We start from the raw sequence: 21,199 nt of genomic DNA on the forward strand, positions 1-21,199 counted from the left end.
TCAGCTGGACTGGGGTCATGGAAGGCATCCGTGGGGAGCAGATGGCTAATAGATTTGGACAGTCAGGTGGACTTTAAGGTAGGTTTGGGCAGACAGGGAAGGGGAGGGAGGGTGCCCCTGGCAACACAATGGTTGGCACTTGCCTACACGAGCAAGAACAGGAAGGAGGTTATCCTGGCTGAAGCTTTGAACTTGCGACTGAACTTGGAGGCTCGATGGATGAGCAGAGGTGTTACCTGTGTGTCTGTCCCCGGTGTAGATATGAGAAGGCCTGAGGTCTGGGTTGGTACGTGGGTGTTGCGGCCCACTTAGTGTCTGCTTTAACTGGTACCGCTCTGCCTAGAGAATCAGAATGGGTCTGGGCGAAGTGGTTAGCATTTGAGGTGGTCAGTTATGCCCACTGACCCCAGGGAGAGAGGGGAGGGATGAAGGTGCCCCTACACACCTACGGCTCAGCTGTGTGGAGCTGCAGGTGTGTCTCCTGGTGACTCTTAGGAAACATGCCTCTGGGACAGGACAGCCATCGTGGGAGTCATCCTTCTGAGGCTGAGTGAAGGGGGTCCTGGTGTCCAGGGACCCAGAGCCAAGGCCCTGATGAAGGGAGGTGCTGGATGGGGCTGAGGGGGTTCACAGGGTCAGACTGTGAAAGATGTATGGAGGGACAGATCCTCGTCTCCTCTTGACTGGAACCCTGTCTGTGTCCAGGAGAGAAAATGGGGCTGAGCCAGGGCAGAGGGAGGGCGAGCACAGCAGGGCAGAGAGGACCTAGGTGACTGCTCGGTTGTGGGATGTGAGAGGAGATCTGTCCCCATGAAAGAGAGGGGAGGCCCCTGACCCAGGTGACCATTATACTGGCTACTTGAGTGTTTTGAATGACCATTAGGGATGCTGGATGGATTAGACCTGAGCACCTGGGAAGTATACGGCTGGGTTTGAGTTGTCAGAGTTACCCCTGTCAGTGGGACCTTAGTGGGGAAGAGGAAGTTGGGAGTGACTGCGGGAGCCCTAGTTCCTTCTCTTCCCTGGGGTTCACAGGCAGATGGATGGGGTTCTCAGGTGATGGCTTCTACCCTGGAGACTGGTCTTCAGGCCCCACTTGTCCTTCAGCAGGACCTTTGCTCTGCTGGAAGCATGGAGAGATGGCAAAGGCTCTAACACCAGGCTTGGGGCTCAGACAGGAGCAGCTTGGGAGGGTAGCCCAGGCATTCTGCTCAGTCTTGCTCCCTGAGGGAGGGGCCGCATCTGGGGTTTGGCGGACAATAGGCTGAGCTCAGGAGCCCTCTAGGCTTGGTAACCGCTGTCTCCTAGCTCAGGCATTGGGGGTCAGGACTTAATCATGAAACATTCCCTCTAAGTTGAAGACAAGACAGTTATCTGACTCTCAGAGGCAGGGAGATACTCTGCGAGGATAGTTAGTTCCCAGCCTCCTTGAGGACACCCTCCATGTGTAGGAATCATTCACCTTGAAGTTGTCATGGGTGTAGCTATAACTAATACACAGAGAGAAGAAAGTGCTCCCGATGGATAAACTAGAGCAAACTGGGTTATCCCTGAACACATTCTACTGTGTTCATTGTTCTCATAGAATAGAAATGGGCAGGATATCCAGGTGCCCCTTCTTGCTGAAGCCTGGGGCTGAGCACAGCAAGAGACACTGTCCATGGTTCTGATGAACACAGGCACCTACTGACTTGGGAGTCGTGGTCTTTGACTCACATCTGCTTTCTTTTCATTCTGAAAAATCGAGCATTGATAGAAAAGAAGAGGCTTTCCTGGTGGCTCAGACAGTAAAGAATCTGCTTGCAATGCAGAAGACGTGGGTTTGATGAACCTCTGAAGAAGGGAATGGTTACCCACTGCAGTATTCTTGCCTGGAGAATGCCACGGACAGATGTGCCTGGTGCGTTACAGTCCATGGGGTCGCAAAGAGTTGGACATGACTGAACGACTTTCACTTCACAGAAAAGAGCAGGTGGAGAGAGCTGCAGGGAGTGTGGACTGGCCTCTATCTCCATGGCTCAGGGCCAGTGATGGTACTGTGGACGTCATGGCAGGACTTGACCCCACATCAGGATGACAAAGTCCAAGATGCCCAGAGCAGATTGCAGTGTGGGAACATGATGACCACGGCCCTGAGAGGACTGGTAGACAGAGCAAAAACTCCTGAGGGATGTACACAGCCTCATGCTAAAAACCCAAGAATGTGCCCCGTGATTAAGGAAACCTCAGATGAAATTCCGATCATGTGACTGGGAGATTATTTTGGGGTATATGGGAGATATGGTGGGGGTGACTGGGAGATTATGGTGGGGAATGTATTTGGCTAAGCCCAATACATTCACAATGTTCCTTACAAATGAAAGAGGAGGGCAGGAGAGGCGGGGCCAGAGGAATTGGGATGATGGAAGCAGAGCATGGGGAGCTTCAAGATGGTCCACTGCTGGCTTTGACGATGGAGGAAGGGGCCACGAACCCAGGAAAGTAGGCCACCTCTCACAGCTTGGAAAGGCGAGGAAATGAACTGTCTGTAGAATCCACAAAGAACAGGGTCATATTGACGCCTTGATTTGGGTAGATTTGTGCCACTGAATTTATGTTGATTTGTTACAGCACAATTAGGAACTACAAGAGGTGTGACCTTGTCTAATCCAAGACGGTTTGCCTGGGGGATAAAGAGTAATTTAGACTTAAATCATGATCGGAAGCTTTGCAGATGGTTTCTCTTACCTCTCATCTCATCTCAGCACAAATTACACTTGGCCACTGGCAGAGCATGCTTGCCAACTGTGGGCTCTGTGCCCTAGTGCACACACCTGCTGTATTTGTGTGAGTGTGGGCACCTGATCCGAGCGGACCTATATGAGAATAACACCTATTGCGGGGACCTCAGGGAGAGACTGAGAACTGTTAGCTCAGGCATGTGGTGGGAGCTGCAGGTGAGATCCGGGTGGGAAGGGCCCTTGGGACACTTTGAGGAGGAGACAGGTGGGCCTTTCGACATGGCAGCCAGGTTGAGTATTAGGTAGAGCCTGCAACTCCGCCCTGAGGCTCATGTGTGTGTGTGTGTGTGTGTGTGGTGGGGGGAGACTCATAATTCGCATTGGAGAGCAAAGTGGAAACCAGTGGGAAGTGGACAGAGGGCACAGGAAATTTCTGGGAGGACCTTGCTCAGAGCATGGCTTCTGGGTCCCTCTTACTTTGGTGACTCTGATTGCTCCTCTCTGTCTCCCCAGTGGGAACAATTTTCTCAGTGCTTAGGTCCTTAGAGACACAACAGAAACCCATGGAGAGAGTAGGCATTCTGGATCTTGGATGTGGGGACAGACAAATGTTCCTGTCCCATCACTGACTCAGTGGACATGATTTGGAGCAAACTCCAGGAGATATTGAGGGACAGGGAAGCCTGGTGTGCTGCAGTCCATGAGGTCCCAAGGAGTTGGACATGACTTAGCTACTGAATAACAAAAATTCATTTGAGGTAGCCAGAAGTTGGGGCCAGTAGGGCCTGGTGAGGAGGACCAGAGGGTTTAGGACGCCAAGAGGCTGCAAAGGGGCCTCACCCATAATATTTGTCTCACCCATGACTTGTTCTTCTTTCCTGACTCGTGTGCTAGAGGCTCTCAAAGGATCCCATATTCTGTGCTCCAGAGACTCAGTTACAAGCAATCAAACACTGAGAGGTGTCCATGACTCCAGGGCAGTGTGAGGACAGCCAATTGCCCATGTGGCTGGGCAGGGGTCTTGTGACCCTCCTTTCCTGTTAGTATGGTCCCCACCCCCACCATCCTCACATTCTTCCCTGTGCTTTCTCCCAGGGAATAGATGGGGAGGTCAGGTAACTTAGAGCTAATACTTTCCCTGTGGGACCCAGGAGAGAATGGAGCAGAGATTCAGGTGAATTACTGGCTGGACAAGACCCAAGTGCAGTATATTTTGCAAAGCAAGGGGAAAGTGAAAGTCGCTCAGTCATGTCCGACTCTTTGGGACCGCATGGACTGTATAGTCCATGGAATTCTCCAGGCCAGAATACTGGAGTGGGTAGCCTTTCTGTTCTCCAAGGGATCTTCCCAACCATGGGATCGAAACTTGGGACCACCCAAGATCTGAATAAAGAGCACTTTCCTCTTGTGGCTCAGCTGGTAAAGAATCCACCTGCAATCCAATAAAAGGGGGAAGCGCTCTTTATTTACCAGCTGAGCCACAAGGGGGAAGTGCTCTTTATTCAGATCTTGGGTGGTCCACAATGGGTCACATGCCCAGTCACTTGCCCTGATGGCCTTCCTCCCTCCAACTGTGGGAATGGTAGTCTGAGTTCTGGCCCATCTAGCGTTCAGGGCAGCCTATCAGGGTCTCCAGGAATCTAGGAGGGACCCGGACACTGGACCCAGATTCCCAAATACCCTCAGGGCTGAGAGCTGGTTCTCTGCCTCAGGCTCTTCCTCTTGACCTCACTCGGGTCTTGGGTCTCAGATAAGCTCTTTCCCACAGTCTGTGACCAGATGTGTCTGGGGGAACTAAGGACCCACATCTGCTTTGTGGTTGAGCCCACAGTAAATGTCTGTGTCGGGGCATAGTAATTCCTGCAAAAGAAAACCAACGCCTCAGAGCTCATGTAACCTTCTCAAATGTTGTATCAGGGACTTCCCGGCCCCGGGTCCCCCAGGGTTGCTCTGTGGGGGGCCTGTTTGTATCAGAGGTTTTTGGTCCAGACCCATCTCCTCTTCTTCCCATTTTCCATCTTTCCTCCTATTTCTTGAACCTCCAAACACAGCCAGGCATAAAGGGGGCATTTTCTCAGCCCCTTGGGCTTATGAGACCAGAACTTGGACCCCCACTCTCACCTGGTAGATGGGAACTGGTGGCTTGGCATCAGGTAGGGAGGCCTGGGGCATGGGAGAGAGTGGGCATCAGCGGAGAGGGAAGGAGAGTCATTTCTTCCACGCATCCATCTCCAAGCCTGAAGCCCCCACCCCAAATCCTATCTGAGCTGTGTATCCCACCCTTGTTAGCCTGGCTCCCCTGACTGATAATCCAGGGCCCACCTGGTTCCTTCTGGACTCCAAGGTTCTCTTGAGGCCAAGTGAGTGGACCAGGGCAGCCTCAGGATAAGGTGGTGGGTGGTCATGTCCCTGAAACGCATCCAGGTCCTGGCATGGTGGGAATTGCCATGTCTTAACAACTCTTATTGGAGAAGGCAATGGCAACCCACTCCAGTACTTTTGCCTGGAAAATCCCATGGATGGAGGAGCCTGGTAGGCTGCAGTCCATGGGGTCACGAAGAGTCGGACATGACTAAGCGACTTCACTTTCACTTTCATGCATTGGAGAAGGAAATGGCAACCCACTCCAGTGTTCTTGCCTGGAGAATCCCAGGGACGGGGAAGCCTGGTGGGCTGCCGTCTATGGGGTCGCACAGAGTCGGACACGACTGAAGCGACTTAGCAGCAGCAGCAGCAGCAGCAGCAGCAGCAACTCTTATTGAGCTTCCCTGTTGGCTCAGAGGTAAAGAATCTGCCTGCAGTGTGGGAGAACCAGGTTCATTCCTGGGTCAGGAAGATCCCCTGGAGAAGGCAATGACAACCCACTCCAGTATTCTTGCCTGGAAAATTCCATGGACAGAAGAGCCTGGAGGGCTACAGTCCATGGGGTTACATGAGTCAGACATGACTGAGTGACTTTCAACTACCCTTGAGTAAAGGGGGTCAGCACAGTGCGTCAGGGTTGGACAGTCCTCCTTCCCTGAGCCTGTGAAGCTGGGACCCTGGGGAGAAGAGACCAGGAAGGGATGTACTTACCTGGGAGACAGCTGCCAGAGGGACCACGTCCTGGAAGCAGAATCAGGAGTTAGCACCAGGAGTGTGAGGAGGCTTAGCCATTTCCTAGGAGAGGTTGAGAGTCCACCTTCTGGAGAACCATGGGAGAAAAATCCCCACCAAGGGAGAGACACTCTGGTGATACCAGTGAGGGCGAGGGAGCCTCCCAGGATTATAACCCACAGGACAAGCAGACTAGCCAGTCGGGGTCCCCTGTGCTGAAGTCCCAGAGAAAGGGCCAGAGACCCTGGGGGTGGCAGGCAGGAACAGAAATGGCAGGGCCTGACCGGGGCTCCCCACTGTCCTGGGCTGAACACTCACCTGAGGTGGACGCTGGGGGTCAGTTCCCTCTATCGTGCAGGCAACCGGGGTTAGGAAAAAAAAAAAACAGGCATATTTGTGAGGAATGTAGACGGAGGTCAAGGCTTTGGTGTCAGAACATGGGACAGGAGGATCCCCATGTCCAAGCAGGGGCTGGACACCGCCTTTCTCCACCAAGGCTGCTTAGGAGGGGAGGGCCCAGCAAGGAAGCTGAGGAAAGTCCTTAAGAAGCCGTATCTGCCCTGAATCCAGAGGGGCAGGACCATAGGCTAATAGGGTTCAGGAGAAAGTGGCCACCAAAGGGACCACGGCTCTGGCAAAGGCATCCATCCATCCAAAGACTTGTCTGAGTGGATGCACATTAGGGCCAGTGCATGGGGAGGAAAGGGGAGCCAGTGACTCTGGGATCTCACTGAGTGCAGTGTCGCTGCTGTGGCCACCCGCCCTCACCCAGGAGCTGCTGAAATGTGACAGTGGCCTTGTCCTCTGTCTCCATCTACCTGGACGTTAAGTGTAAAGACATCCCACCACCTGCTGACCTGGCACAATGTTCTGTCTCATGCATCAGGGGTGTTGTTAATGCATCTGCCACGTGGGGGCATTTGACCCCATGTGGCTGTTACAGACTTCCACTGTCTGGCCAAGTGTGACCTTGGTCAGGATGCCCCTCAGATCCTGGCCCTGTGACAGCCCCTCATAGAGTAGCAGGATTTAAATATACAGGAAGAATACCTTTTTCTGAGTACTTACTACCTGCCAGCCTACATATAGGGAACTAGGACAACACTCAGGTGGCGGAGGGGGTCTTAATTCTGTTAACTGATAGATGAGGCTTCCCTGGTGGCTCAGAGGTAAAGAATCTGCCTGCCAATGCAGGAGATGTGGATTCGATCCCTGGGTCAGGAAGATTCCCTGGGGAAGGAAATGGCAACCCACTCCAGTATTCTTGCCTGGGAAATTACATGGACAGAAGAATCCATGGAGTGGCAAAAGAGATGGATATAACTTTGTGACTAAATAACAAAATAAGTGAGGATGGTGCTAAGAAAGCTGCCACAGGTCAATACCTGGTGAGGCAGGAACGGAAGGACTAGAGAGAATATCCATGGGGAAGTGGGGAGGTCCTGGAGATCCAGGCCGGAAATTGGAGGATGGGGTGTCCTTCCTCTAGGACTAGGGTCAACCTGGAGGCGGGGGCAGCATCTGGGAATGCCACTGTACCTGTGAAGGAAAATGAAACACCCCAGGACAGCCAGGGGCATCAGCACAAGCAGGACCCCAGTCATGATGCCAGTAATGGCCCCCACACCGAGGGCTCGGGCGTTTTCTTGCCCTGAAAGCAGAAGAGAAAGAGAGAGGGGAAATGGGGTCCGAGTTCACTGGAGGGAATACCAGGAGGAGTCATGGGAGAGGGCCTGGTTAGGAGGAAGGAGATGCTCTGAGGCCTGTGTGGTTGCGTGTTTTGTCATCACAGTGTCTTCCTGACTCTCCCATTGCATGAGGTTGCATCATTTCACTCTTTATCAAATTTGAAACCTTGGACTTGCTCTCTCTATTCTCTCACTGTAGCTAGTTCCATGTCCTGTTCATTTTCCTTTGAAGGACTCTCTTCATCTCACATTATGCCGCCTCCCTCTGATTTTTTCTTTCTATCACTATTGTCGACCTTAGAGGGCAGGTCCTCTCCAGTCCACTCAACACTGATGAGTAGTAATCATATTAGCCAACTGTTTCTAGGTCCTCCTGTGTGACTGGCACAGTGGGAAATCCTTTACACCCATCTGTTTGGATCTTTCCCCCTCCATGAGGGAAGGGTTGTGAACCCTACTGTACATACGTAAATCCGAGACACATAGTAGTTCAATAACTTAACGGAAGTCATAGAACTAGGGCTGGATGAAACAAAATGTAATCAAGTTGTCTGACTTTACAGCCCCAAACCACAATGATGAAAAACAAGATATCACCTGTTAAAACATTTCTTGCATGCTGACTCTGTGTAGGTACCCGGGGAAGGATTTTAATCTCATCATCTTTTAGTGAACATCCTCACAACATCCCTAAGATCCAGCTGTTCTCCAGTTTTACAGGTGAGGAAACTGAAGCACAAGATCCAGTGTGTTGCTCACAGTCTAACAACTCACACAAATAATAACCAAACCATGACAAGAATAGCTGAGTCTTGCATAATTAATTGGACACATTCTTCTACAGGCTCTGAAAGGAGACTACCTACACCCTCATTATTTGCATTCATTACACACCAACTTCCAGTGCAATTACAAGGGAAGATGTAAAGGTGTTGAGGGTCATTCACAGTGCTCATCTGGGGAGTTGGGGTCTCATCTGCAGACTCTGACTGGGGGGATGCCTCACACTGATGGGACCCTGCATCCTCCGTCCTGACACTGTTGCTTGTCTCGGACCAGCATCATCTTCTCAGAGAGCCATAAACTCTGCTCATTGATTCACGGACCATTGGATGCTTGTCCCCATATCACTTGGCCTGTTTGCACCCAGCTTGGAATGTGCACAGGGATTCTAGAAGGGAGGAATTGACTACTGAAGAACATGATTTTGTCTGTTCTTCCTGATCATTTAGAGAGGGAAGAGTGTGCATCAAACTTGAGGACAAGTTCAGCTCCTTGATTGATGCCATCTGAGTGCTCCTTGGGATGAGCCTTCCTTCTCAGGGTCCAGAACTAGCCTCCTCTCTCTCTTGTGTTTTTCTACTCCTAATGTGCTTGTCTGAGATTGACCCAGCTAGCTTTATAATTAGTGTTCATGTCTAAAGCACTGGAGTTGTTAGTGTGGAAGGATGGCTGTATCCATATTGGAGAGGTCTGAGAAGAATCTTAGAGAAGGCAATGGCACCCCACTCCAGTACTTTTGCCTGGAAAATCCCATGGACCGAGGAGCCTTGTAGGCTGCAGTCCATGGGGTCGCTAAGAGTCGGACACGACTGAGTGACTTCACTTTCACTTTTCACTTTCATGCATTGGAGAAGGAAATGGCAACCCACTCCAGTATTCTTGCCTGGAGAATCCCAGAGACGGGGAAGCCTGGTGGGCTGCCGTCTATGGGGTCACACAGAGTCGGACACGACTGAAGCGACTTAGCAGCAGCAGTAGCAGAGAAGAACCTGCTTCTCAAGAAGAACATGTTCTTTCTTAATGTTAAATTATTTATCCATGGTTGGAGAGAATCTGGAGCTGAAGTATAAGAACTGAAAGCAATAACTTACAAGAGTGATTCATCCGCACATTTGAGCAGGTAGAAGAAAGAATCAGTGAACATGAAGATAGAAAGAAAAATTATTCAGACTAGGCAGTAGAAAGGAAATAAATGAGGAATAGTGAAACCAGGGAAAGTATTATGCAGAACTCCATCAACTGGACAAACATATGCAGTATGGCAGTTCCTGAAGGAGAAAAGAGAAAAAAGCAATGAAAAAAAATATAAAAAATTAATGGCTTAAAACTTCGTGAACTAGATGAGAGATTACATATCAAGGGTGGTTCAGTTCAGTTCAGTTCATTCGCTCAGTCGTGTCCAACTCTTTGCAACTCCATCAATCACAGCACGCCAGGCCTCCCTGTCCATCACCAACTCCCGGAGTTCACTCAGACTCAAGTCCATCGAGTCGGTGATGCCATCCAGCCATCTCATCCTCTGTCATCCCCTTCTCCTCCTGCCCCCAATCCCTCCCAGAATCAGGGTCTTTTCCAATGAGTCAACTCTTCACATGAGGTGCCCAAAGTATTGGAGTTTCAGCCTCAGCATCAGTCCTTCCAATGAACACCCAGGACTGGTCTCCTTTAGGATGGACTGGTTGGAACTCCTTGCAGTCCAAGGGACTCTCAAGAGTCTTCTCCAACACCACAGTTCAAAAGCATCAATTCTTCAGTGCTCAGCTTTCTTCACAGTCCAAGGGTGGTTAAGGAACTCCAAAAAAGGATCTTTCAAGATACAGGTGTTCTGACACAATATAGTCAAATCACTGAAAGACCGAGGGAAAGAGGGATGATTAAAGCAGCAAGAGAGAAGTGACTTATCATGTACAGTGGATCTTCAATAAGGTGAAAATCAAATCCCACATCAGAGAAAAGGGGCCAGAAGGTATTGGGACCACTGATTTAAGTCCTAAAAGGAAGATTGTCAACCGGGAAAGCAATGTATAGAAAAAGTCTCCTTCAGTGAAGCTCAAATTAGGACTTTCCCAGATAAACAATAGTCAAGGGAGTTAATTCCTTGGACACAAGCCATATATGAAATGTAAAAGGAATCCTTTTAGATGACGGAACAAACATTGGACAGTAACTCAAAATCATTGGAATATATAAAGAACAGTGGTCAAAGTGACACAATATCTTATTTAAGCCAGTATTATTGTCTTTTTTGTAATCACTTGTTTTTCATTTCAAAGGTATTTCATGAAACAATATTTATAAATCTATATAATGGATGTACATTGTATAATAATGTCTGAAACCTATGACAATAAGTGTATAGAATGGGGGGAATGGAGATGTATACTACACATTGTATTACACATTATAGAATCTAATTGGCATTTCAACTCAGTAGATACATGTTTAAGATATTAATTGTCATCTTCAAGTTAGCCAGTAAGGAAAGAACTGAAATACACTGGACAGGGAAAGAACAGAAACAAAACGACACTTAAGAAAGGAAATCACTTAACTACCAAAGAGGAAGTAAAAAAGGAATTAATGAATAAAGCACGTAGGACATATACCAAGTAGCGAGATGGAAGCAGCTCTTTCTTATCAGGACATATTTGACTCATAGCCTCAACCTTCAAATTAAAGGCAGAGGTTGACAGAATGGATTAAAATTATGACCCATCTCTATACTCTCTTCAAGGGACTCACATTAGATACAAAGACATAGAAGGTTGAAGTAAGGGTGGAAAAAGATACTCTATGCAAATAGTAATAAAAAGAGAATTGTGGTGGCTGTATGAGTGTCTGCTACAATAACCTCTAAATCTAAAGAGCCTACAAGAGACAAAGTAGGACCTTGCATATCAAGAAAAGTTTCCATTCACCAAGGAAATCGAACAGTTATAAGCATCATGCACCCAACAACACAGCACCAGAATTGTGAATCAAAATGGACAGTGTCGAGGGGAGAAATAGCTCGGTCATAACAGTGACACTATAACACCCCACCTTCAATAATGGACACAGCATCAGAGAGATTTCAGTGAGAACTAGAGACCGTGAGAGCACTGTAAACCAGAGACCTAACCGACCAACAGACAGCACACAGTCATAGGAGTTTATGTTGCACAAAGTGCAGTCCTCAAGGCCCCCAGCTCTCACCACACATGACCACCGCCAATCTTGTGAAGAAATGGTGTCACTTCCACTGTAGAGACGATGGTGCAACTAAGAAAGACAAGTGGAGGGACCTGGAGTTGAGTGTGGCAGCAAGCCTGCGATCACAACAATGCGAACTAACATACCGAACACTTGAAAGTGAAAAAGTGAAAGTCGCTCAGTCCTGTTGGACTCTTTGAGACCACATGGACTATACAATCCATGGAATTCTCCCAGCCTGAATGCTGGAGTGGGTAGCCTTTCCTTTCTCCGGGGGATCTTCCCAACTGAGGGACTGAACCCAGGTCTCCCGCACTGCAGGCGGATTCTTCACCAGCTGAGCCCCCAGGGAAGCCCTACTTCCTGAATACACATCTGCTGTGTGATTTCCACCTTCACTGGAAAGCCTATCACAAAACTTTATAAAAGTGCATGTAAACACCACTGTACAATAAGAAAAAGGGAGATTTAGACTTTAATACCTCACTGGGGCTTCCCAGGTGGAACTAGTGGTAAAGAACTTGCCTGCCACTGCAGGAGACGTAAGAGACACAGATCCAATCCCTGGGTGGGGAAGATCTCCTGGAGGAGGTCACGGCAACCCCTGCAGTGGAAGGTGGAGTCTTAACCACTGGACTGCCCAGGAAGTCCCAGGTACTGATTTTAGTGCTGCTTCAGGAGGTCTTGGCAACGAGGTTTCACAGCAGAGGGCCAGGAGAAATCAGGGGATGAGGAGGGGAGAGACAGCACACGTTCCAATTGCTTCAAGTGAAGGAAATGAGATGATAGGCTAATTGTTGGTGGAATTTATAAAAGAAGGTTATCCAGATTAAAATGGGCTTCACCGGAGGTTTAGACGATAATGCAGGAGACATGGGTTCAGTCCCTGAGCTGGAAAGATCCCTTGGAGAAGGGAATGGCAACCCACTCCAGGAATCTTGCCTGGGAAATCCAGTGGACAGAAGCCTAGCAGGCTACAGTCTGTGGTGTTGCAAAGAGTCAGACAGGACTTAACAACTAACACAGGAGGTAATGATGGTTATTCACTCAGCCTACGGGGGTCACTTATTCTGGAGTTGCCCCCACTGGAGACCTCACACTGATAATTCCCAGTGTCCCCTCTGCTGACCCAGTCTAGGGTGAGGGTGCTGTTGTCGGGGGTGAGGGTCATCCCCTCTGTCATCTTCTCTGGCCTTTGAAAAGCCAGCGTATAGAGACCCCAGTCTCATCTGTGAGGCAGGTCAGGACCACAGGACCCTCATGTTCTGTGACTGTGGTGTTGCTGGTTTGGAGGGAGGGCCGTGCCACTGGGGCTGTGGAGAGACAGAGGAAATAAATGACTGAGAGTGAGTCAGGGCCTGGGCCATGCTCCCTCCTCAGTCTTGGGGCCCAGTGACCTCTGTAAAGGCGACTCTAAGGAAGGCCCTGGGTCTTTGTTCAGGTGACAATGGGAAAGAGATGACTTCACATCTCCTCTGACCCCCAGATCACACCAGGGGGACCCTTGCCTGGTTGCTGGAACATTGTAGTATTGGACAGCTTGTGGGATCAGCCCCGGGAACCTCTTCTCAGCCCATGTATCCAGCAACCTCATCATCAGGTGGAAATCTTCTTTGATGCTTCCACGTGGCCCTATCCAAAGGAATAAATGTTAGCCCCTCTCATTCAGAACATTGTTGTTCAGTTGCGCAGTTATGTCTGACTGTTTGTGACCCACAGGCTGCGGCACACCAGGCTTCCCTGTCCTTCACTATCTCCCAGAGTTTGCTCAAACTCTTGTCCATTGAGTCGGTGAAGCCATCCAACCATCTCATCCTCTGTTGCCCTCTTCTCCTCCTGCCCTCAATCTTTCCCAGCATCAGGGTCTTTTCCATGAGTCGGCTCTTTGCATCAGGTGGCCAAAGTACTGGAACTTCAGCTTCAGCGTCAGTCCTTCCAATGAATGTTCAGGGTTGATTTCCTTTAGGATTGATTCGTTTGATCTCTTGGCTGTCCAAGGGACCCTAAAAGTCTTCTCCAGCACCACAGTGCAAAAGCATCAATTCTTTGGCACTCAGCCTTCTTTACGGTCAATTCTCACATCCTTACCTGACTACTGGATAAACCATAACTTTGACTATATGGACCTTCACACATCTGTTTATTTTGGGGAGGCAGGCTTGCCAGCCCTCTCCATGTTTTGGGCAGAACAGCTTTATATTATTAAGGAATGTGTTCCCATTTGTGAAATAATTTAGTTGGGAATGAAGATGATCCGGCTAGTTTTCATGATCTTAGGGCCACGGGAGATTATAGTTGAATAATTTCTTAATCTGAAGAAGTCTTTTAATCCTGGCCTGTGGAGTGAATATCATGGTGAAGGAAATCTCTAGAGAGAAGTGGTTATGGTTTTAACAAAAGGAAGTAAAAACTAGTCCTTCTATAAACTAGGGGAACTGTCTATGGGACACAGCTTGGTTAATAATTACTTCCCAGATGTTTTAGAAGACCAGAGAAGCCTCGCTCTGTGTCTCTCTCCTTCTTTCTCTCTCCCCCTTATCTATTTCTCACTCCCTTCTCTGTCTCTGGGCTTTCCTCATATCTCAGTTGGTGAAGAATCTGCCTGCAATGCAGGAGACCTGGGTTTGATCCCTGGGTTGGGAAGATCCCCTGGAGAAGGGAAAGGCTACCCACTCCAGTATCCTGGCCTGGAGAATTCCATGGACTATACAGTCCATGGGGTCACAAAGAGTCAAACACGACTGAGCGACTTTCACTTTCACTTCACTTCTCTGTCTCTGCCTCTTTCTCTCTCCCTCCCACCCCTCCAACCTTCTCTTGAAAGAGAGAAAGAAGATAGGAAAAAAAGAAGAAAGAAAACCAGAGAGATCTCCACCTGAGGCTCAGTCAGAATGCTCCAGGGACCACTTATTAGAGACCCCGATTTTCTGACTGTCGTGCTGTCCAGGCCTGTCAGGTAATGTTGGATCTGAGAGTACACGGTATGGTTGGGGATAAAAAGAACCTGGGCGTGTTTCTGGGGCTTCACATTGACAAGCCAAGAATCCTGTGTGGCAGGAGAGGTGAGGTTTTCCTCTGGATGGTAACAGGAGTCTGAGGAGGAAGTGGTGGGGGCGGCCGGGCCATCTGAAGCAAAGAGCATAAAGCCACGCATGGTGCAATCAGAGGGTAGGGAAATTCTTGGTCTATCAGGGCCCCAAGGTTCTTCTGAGCTGTTCACACACATGTCTGAAAAATTTCTCATTGTTACCCTTCATGCTCACTCATTGTGAGTCTGACATATTCATCTGTTTCTCCCATCATATTCTGGTGATCCTCAGCCCCTCAAGACAGAGCAGCCCCTTACCTCTCCATCTTGATTTAAGGGGGGGCTGCCTGAACTTGCCTGAAACAGGAAGTCACGGCCAGTCTCAGTGTCCGGGAGTGGGAGTCCATGTGCCTAGGCCTGACAGGGATGGGTATGGCCTGGCCTCTGGCAGGGTGGATTTGGGTAGGCAGCCTGGACCGCATAGGAACAGAGGTTACTCACAGAGGACATCCAGGGTGAGTGGGTCACTTCGGCTGACACTCACTGGGTTCCTGGCTTCGCACACATAGGGTCCTGTGGCATTCCTTGTCACAGCGAGTATAGTGAGACTCCTGTGGTCCTCAGACAATTCCAGCCTGGTGCTGCTGGGGAGGCTCTGATTGTTGGTCCACCACATGTACGAGGTGTTCTGAGTCTCAGCTCCACGTTTTAACGCCACACGGTGTGGACAGAACTCACCCCCCTCCCCAGCACTCCGAGGTCAGAGAGGAAGCACTCACAGTATACACAGAGATGTCCGATTTGTCTTTCTGTCTCTAAATCATTCTTTGCGACAAGCAGGGTGTAGGATCCTGTGTCTTTCTGGGTGACGCTCCGGATCATCAGCGTTCCGTTGGGGTAAAGTGTCTCCCGACCACTGTGGGCAGAGCCTTTGGTAGTTGCATTATTGTCTACTCTGTATGATGCAATTAGCTGGGTGCTGTCTACCCTTTCTCCTCTGTGCCAGGCAGGCATAGCCTAGAGGCTTCTCTGGCAGATTGTGGGCAAGTAGGAGAACATCCGTCCCTTTTGTGGCAAGGTGGGGCAACAATTTAACAGGGAATTGTCCAGTGGTGGGCGGGGGCCAGAAGTGTAAGAGTGGGACTAGGAGGGAAGACAGAGAAACCAGTTAATATTCTGACTTGTGTGTTGGGATGGAAAAATGGTGCCCTGAACAGATCTCCTCATCCCTCCGCCTGGTGGGGGGGAGGTGCAGGGGGAGAGAGAGAGAGAGAGAGAGAGAGAGAGAGAGAGAGAGTGTGTGTGTGTGTGTGTGTGTGTGTGTGTGTGTGTGTGTGTGTGTGTGTGTGTTTCAAGGTCAGCAGCATGACTCCCAGCACTTCAGCCCTCTGGGCTCGTTTTTTCCCTCTGTTTCCCCAGCTGTCTCCTGGCTCACTCTCTCGCTGCCCTCACACACCTGCTCACACTCAGAGCCTCTTGGGAGATGCCCCTCCCCCCGACCAGCTGCTGTAAAGACCCTCCGTGCTCACTTGCTGACCCTTCCCCGCTCCCTTTCCTGCGTGACGCCTGCAGCACCTGCCAGCACGCTCTCCATCTCTCTGCTCGTCTGTCTTCCTCCCCACAGAGCGCGGGCTCCGTGAGGGCAGGGGCTTGTCTGATCCTGCTTGAAACCCAGGGCCAGGACCAGGCTCCAGACGTTAGTACCTGGGGATGAAGGAAGGAGAGTTCCCAGGAATTCCACAGCCTGGTGATTATCTGTCAGCTTCTAAGGGTGCTGGGTAAGGACAGTGTTTACTGTCCTGGTTCTGTTATTTTCTGTAGTGAAATGAAGATATACATTATTATTATCATCATCAGTTTTCAACAATTACTGCTCAGTGAAGAATAACTGATAAAACCTACAGCAGTTGAGGTTTTCCTGCCCCTCACCAGCTCTAGTTCATGGAGATGTTTCCCTTGTTGCTTCTCTCCTCCCCCACCCGCCCCTGCTCCACTCTCCTCTGCCCTCAGGTCCAAACAGAAGCCCTCTGCCCCCTCTCAGAGCCCCGTCTCCCCCAGAGACCACCCAGTCTCTTGTTCTCTCATCTCTGCCCCCTCCCTGAAACTTGACCCTCTCACCTGCCAGCAGGAGCCTGTTCCAGGGGATGCAGCGTCTTCGGGAAGGGCCTGAGGGGGTCCCCATGGTGCCTGCTGTCTGCTATGTCCCTCTTTCTGTGAGGAGGTGCTCACAAGCACTGATGTCCATCGTGTGAGCTCTGCTGTCCTTCCCCCTCTGGCTGGGCCTCCACCGGGGGCAGGAGCCCTTCCCTGGGTCATGGGAGGGTCCCTCTCCCTCTCTTCTCATTCCTTCCTGCCTCTCTGGTCCCTCTACCTCTTTTTTCTCTCTACACACACACATACCTCAGAGATACTGTGGCTTGGTTCTAGACCATTGGAAAGCAAGTGCATGAACTTGGGGTATCTCAGGGCACTTTTGGAGAATGTATTCATTCACGCTTACACTCACAAACATAGGAAACAGCTTATGGTTACCAAAGGGGAAGAGGGGGTAAATTAGGAATTTGGAATTAACAGATATACACTATTATATATAAAATTAACAACAAGGACCTACTTTATAGCACAGGGAACTATATTCAATATCCTGTAATAATGTATAATAGAAAAGAATTTTAAAAAGAAAAAATATGTATATAACTGAATCACTTTGCTGTATACCTGCAACTTTGGAAATCAACATTACCTCAATACAAAATAATATGTTTATTCTATTGTAGCCTATTAAGTATGCAATAGCATTATGTCCAAAAAACCAGTGTATTAGACCTTACTTAAAAGTACATTATTGTCAAAAATGCTAACCACCATCTGAACCTTCAGTGAGTTGTCTTCTTTTTGCTGCTGGAGGGTCCTTCCTGTGAGTTGACAGCTGCTGTCTGATCAGGGTGGTGGGTGCTGAAGGTTGGTGTCAGTGGCAATTTCTTGGAATAAGACAACAATGAAGTCTGCTTGACTCTTTCTTCACTTACAGACTTAGAAGCCAGCATATTATTTATAATTATTTATTTTTGGTTACACAGGGTCTTCGTAGCTGCACTCAGGCTTTCTCTAGTTGCAGTGAGTGGGGGCTACTCTCTAGATGTGGTGCTTGGCTTGTCATTGGGTGGCTTCTCTTGCTGTGGCCCATGGGCTTAGTTGCTCCACGGCATGTGGGATCTTCCTGGACTAGGGATTGAACCGGTACTCCCTGCCACCTCAGGGTGAAGGCAGATTCTTCACCACCGAGCCACCAGGGAATCCCCCTGGGTACTGATTTTAGTGCTGCTTCCAGCGGTCTTGGGAAGGAGGCACCACAGCAGAGGGCCAGGAGAAGTCAGGGGATAAGGAGGGGAAACACAGCTCATGTTCCAATTGCTTGGAAGTGAAGGAAATGAGATGACAGGCTAATTCTTGGTGGAATTGTGGCTCAGAGGGTAAAGCATCTGCCTGCTATGCAGGAGACCTGGGTCCGATCCCTGGGTCAGGAAGATCCCCTGGAGAAGGAAATGGCAACCCACTCCAGTACTCTTGCCTGGAAAACCCCAAAGACAGATAAGCCTGGTAGACTACAGTCCACGGGATTGCAAAGAGTCAGACACGACTGAGCGACTTCACTTCATCCAGGTTAGAACAGCTCTGACTCTCTGAGGGGCAGAAAAAAGGGACAGGGAACAAGGAGGTGGGACGTGCTGGAGAGATTTCTATACACCTGAGCCCATGGAGACTGTGGGAGTGAACGCTGGATCAGGCATGGGACGCACTGGAGCCATCTGCGTGGGCAGTGAGGTGTGTCCCTAGTGAAGAGCCCAGCAGACCTTTTACTCATGAAATCATCTTCTCTCCTTCTCCCCTCAGAGGAGGACAGGCAGGTCTTTCCAGGCAGGTTGCAGCAGTGGCCTGTGGCTCTAGGTGGACGCACTTTCTCAGCAAGTGTGCGCATGAATTTATCGAGCTCTCGGATCCCAGGATCAAATACCTCTGGACTTAGAAACAGGCTCACTCTGACTCCCTGTTGAGCAATTTCTGTTTCTTCTGCCTGTAAGGAAGGCAGTGCAGAAAACAGTACCAACTGTGAGGCAGCATGTTGGTGTCTGATACATAATTTTTTATTATAAATCTAGAGCAAATTTTACAAATCATTCAGAAGTGGCCTTAGCTAGGCAAAATTAAATTATGCAAAAGTGTGTGCATGAGGGGAGGTGTACAGAGTCTGTGTCAGGGTGAGAAAACCCTGAAAGAGTTACCTGAGTACAGAGCGCTCCCAGCCACCCCTCTCTGGGAGGCCAGTTCCACACAGCAGGAGGTCCATCATGAAGGTGGAATAAAGCCTTTCTCTTGGCAGCCCAAGGAGGCCCCGTCTGTGCAGAAGGCTCGTGGGAAGTAGACGCGCCTTGGAAAAGGCAATGGCAATCCACTCCAGTACTCTTGCCTGGAAAATCCCACGGATGGAGGAGCCTGGTAGGCTGCAGTCCATGGGGTCGCTAAGAGTCGGACACGACTGAGCGACTTCACTTTCACTTTTCACTTTCATGCATTGGAGAAGGAAATGGCAACCCACTCCAGTGTTCTTGCCTGGAGAATCCCAGGGATGGTGGAGCCTGGTGGGCTGATGTCTATGGGGTTGCACAGAGTCGGACACAACTGAAGCGACTTAGCAACAGCAGCAGACATGTCTCTCTGCCTCCCATGGACCCCATGGGAGAATTCCAGAGGCTCTTCAAGAAGCCCAGGGCTGAGTCATAATCTGCCCCGTGTCCTAAGGAGCATGCGCACCAGTGCAGCTTTCTAGGCCGTAAGCAATGCGAACAAAGCGAGGGGGCGTGTTCCCTTCAGGGCGCTCCTGCTTCTCAAGGACCAGACACACCTCAGCAGAGACCAAGGCATCCTGAGAAGGTGAGCGGGGCAGACGGACGGAAGAGGAGGGGGTTGATGACTGGCCTGGGACTTTCCAGGTGGTGCTAGTAGTAAAGAACCGGCCTGCCAAGGCAGGAGACAGGTTTGATCCCTGGGTGGGGAAGATCCCCTGGCGAAGTGAATGGCAAAACACTCCGGTATTCTTGCCAGGACAATCCCATGGACAGAGGAGCCTGGAGGGCTACAGTCAATGGGGTCGCACAGAGTCGGACATGATTGAGCAACTGAGCAGGATGACTGGCCTGAGGTGCCTAGAAAGGGAGTGGGATCCATTTCTGGGCATGAATGTAGAAAACTGCTGCTGCTTGTTTTCTGTGTGGAGCCCCTCATACAGAAGGCTTGGGGAGCTCCTGGCCAGAGGGACGTGCAGGATTTTGGTGGCTTCTTTCCTCTAAAGCAGTCAGACTGGCTTATGCAGCAAGTTAAACAGAACCCCTTTCACATAAACAAGCAGTTACAAAAATTAAAATGGCAGAATGTCTCAGAAGGAAGAGGGAAAAAAAATAACCTAAATTGTACATTCTTTGGCCATTATTTAAATAATCTCTAGAGGGTAAATTTCTGAGTCTTTTCCCCAGTCCCAGCAGATTGTATCTGATAAGAGCTGACTAGATGAAACCAGATTGTATCTGGTTGTTGACATCAGCAACCTCAGATATACAGATACCACTCTAATGGCAGAAAGCAAAGAGGAACGAAAGAGCCTCTTGATGAGGGTGAAGGAGAGTGAAAGAGCTGGCTTAAAACTAAATATTAAAAAAATTAAGGCCATGGCATCCGGCCCCATTACTTCATGGCAGATAGAAGGGGAAAAGGTGGAAGTAGTGACAGAGTTCCTCTTCTTGGGCTCTAAAATCACTGCGGATGGTAACTGCAGCCATGAAATCAGAAGACATATGCTTCTTGGCAGGAATGTGATGACCAACCTAGACAGTGTGTTGAAAAGCAGAGACATGACTTTGCCAACAAAGATCCATGTAGTCGAGACTATGGTCTTCCCAGTGGTCACGTATGGTTGTGAGAGCTGGACCATAAAGAAGGCGAAGTAGTACCAAAGAATCCATGCCTTCAAACTGTGGTGCTGGAGAAGACTCCTGAGAGTTCCTTGGACAGCAAGGAGATCAAACCAGTCAATCTTAAGGGAAATCAATCCTGAATACTTGTTGGAATGACAGATGCTAAAGCTGAAATTCTACTATTTTGGTTATCTGATGCAAGTTCAGTTCAGTTCAGTTCAGTTGCTCAGTCGTGTCCGACTCTTTGCGACCCCATGAATCGCAGCAGACCAGCCTCCCTGTCCATCACCAACTCCCAGAGTTCACTCAAACTCATGTCCACCGAGTCGGTGATGCCATCCAGCCATCTCATCCTGTTGTCCCCTTCTCCTCCTGCCCCCAATCCCTCCCAGCAAACAGCTGACTCATTGGAAAATAAGTCCCTGATGCTGGGAAAGATTGAGGGCAGAAGGAGAAGAGGATGTCAGAGGGTGAGATTGCAGGATGACATCACCGATGCAATGGACATGAACTTGGTCAAACTTCGGGAGATGGAGAGGGACAGAGAGGCCTGGCGTGCTGCAGTCTGTGGGGTCACAAGAGTCGGACATGACTGGGTGACTGAACAACAACAAGAGCTGACTGCCCCCCCACCCCAAAGTGATAATCCCTTCCTCTGTGGGCATTTCTTGAAATGAAGCCCATGAAGTTCTTTAAACATACCTGCATTTTAAAAATTAAGAA

General features: G+C 49.6%; 1 pseudogene; it reads right to left on the reverse strand.

Moving 5' to 3' along the window:
- Window positions 1-12,458: 12,458 nt before the first annotated feature.
- Window positions 12,459-16,689, reverse strand: LOC129631702 (carcinoembryonic antigen-related cell adhesion molecule 1-like; annotated as a pseudogene).
- Window positions 16,690-21,199: the final 4,510 nt, after the last annotated feature.

The sequence above is a fragment of the Bubalus kerabau genome, chromosome 17, assembly GCF_029407905.1.
Source record: "Bubalus kerabau isolate K-KA32 ecotype Philippines breed swamp buffalo chromosome 17, PCC_UOA_SB_1v2, whole genome shotgun sequence".
In the NCBI taxonomy this organism is placed as follows: domain Eukaryota; kingdom Metazoa; phylum Chordata; class Mammalia; order Artiodactyla; family Bovidae; genus Bubalus; species Bubalus kerabau.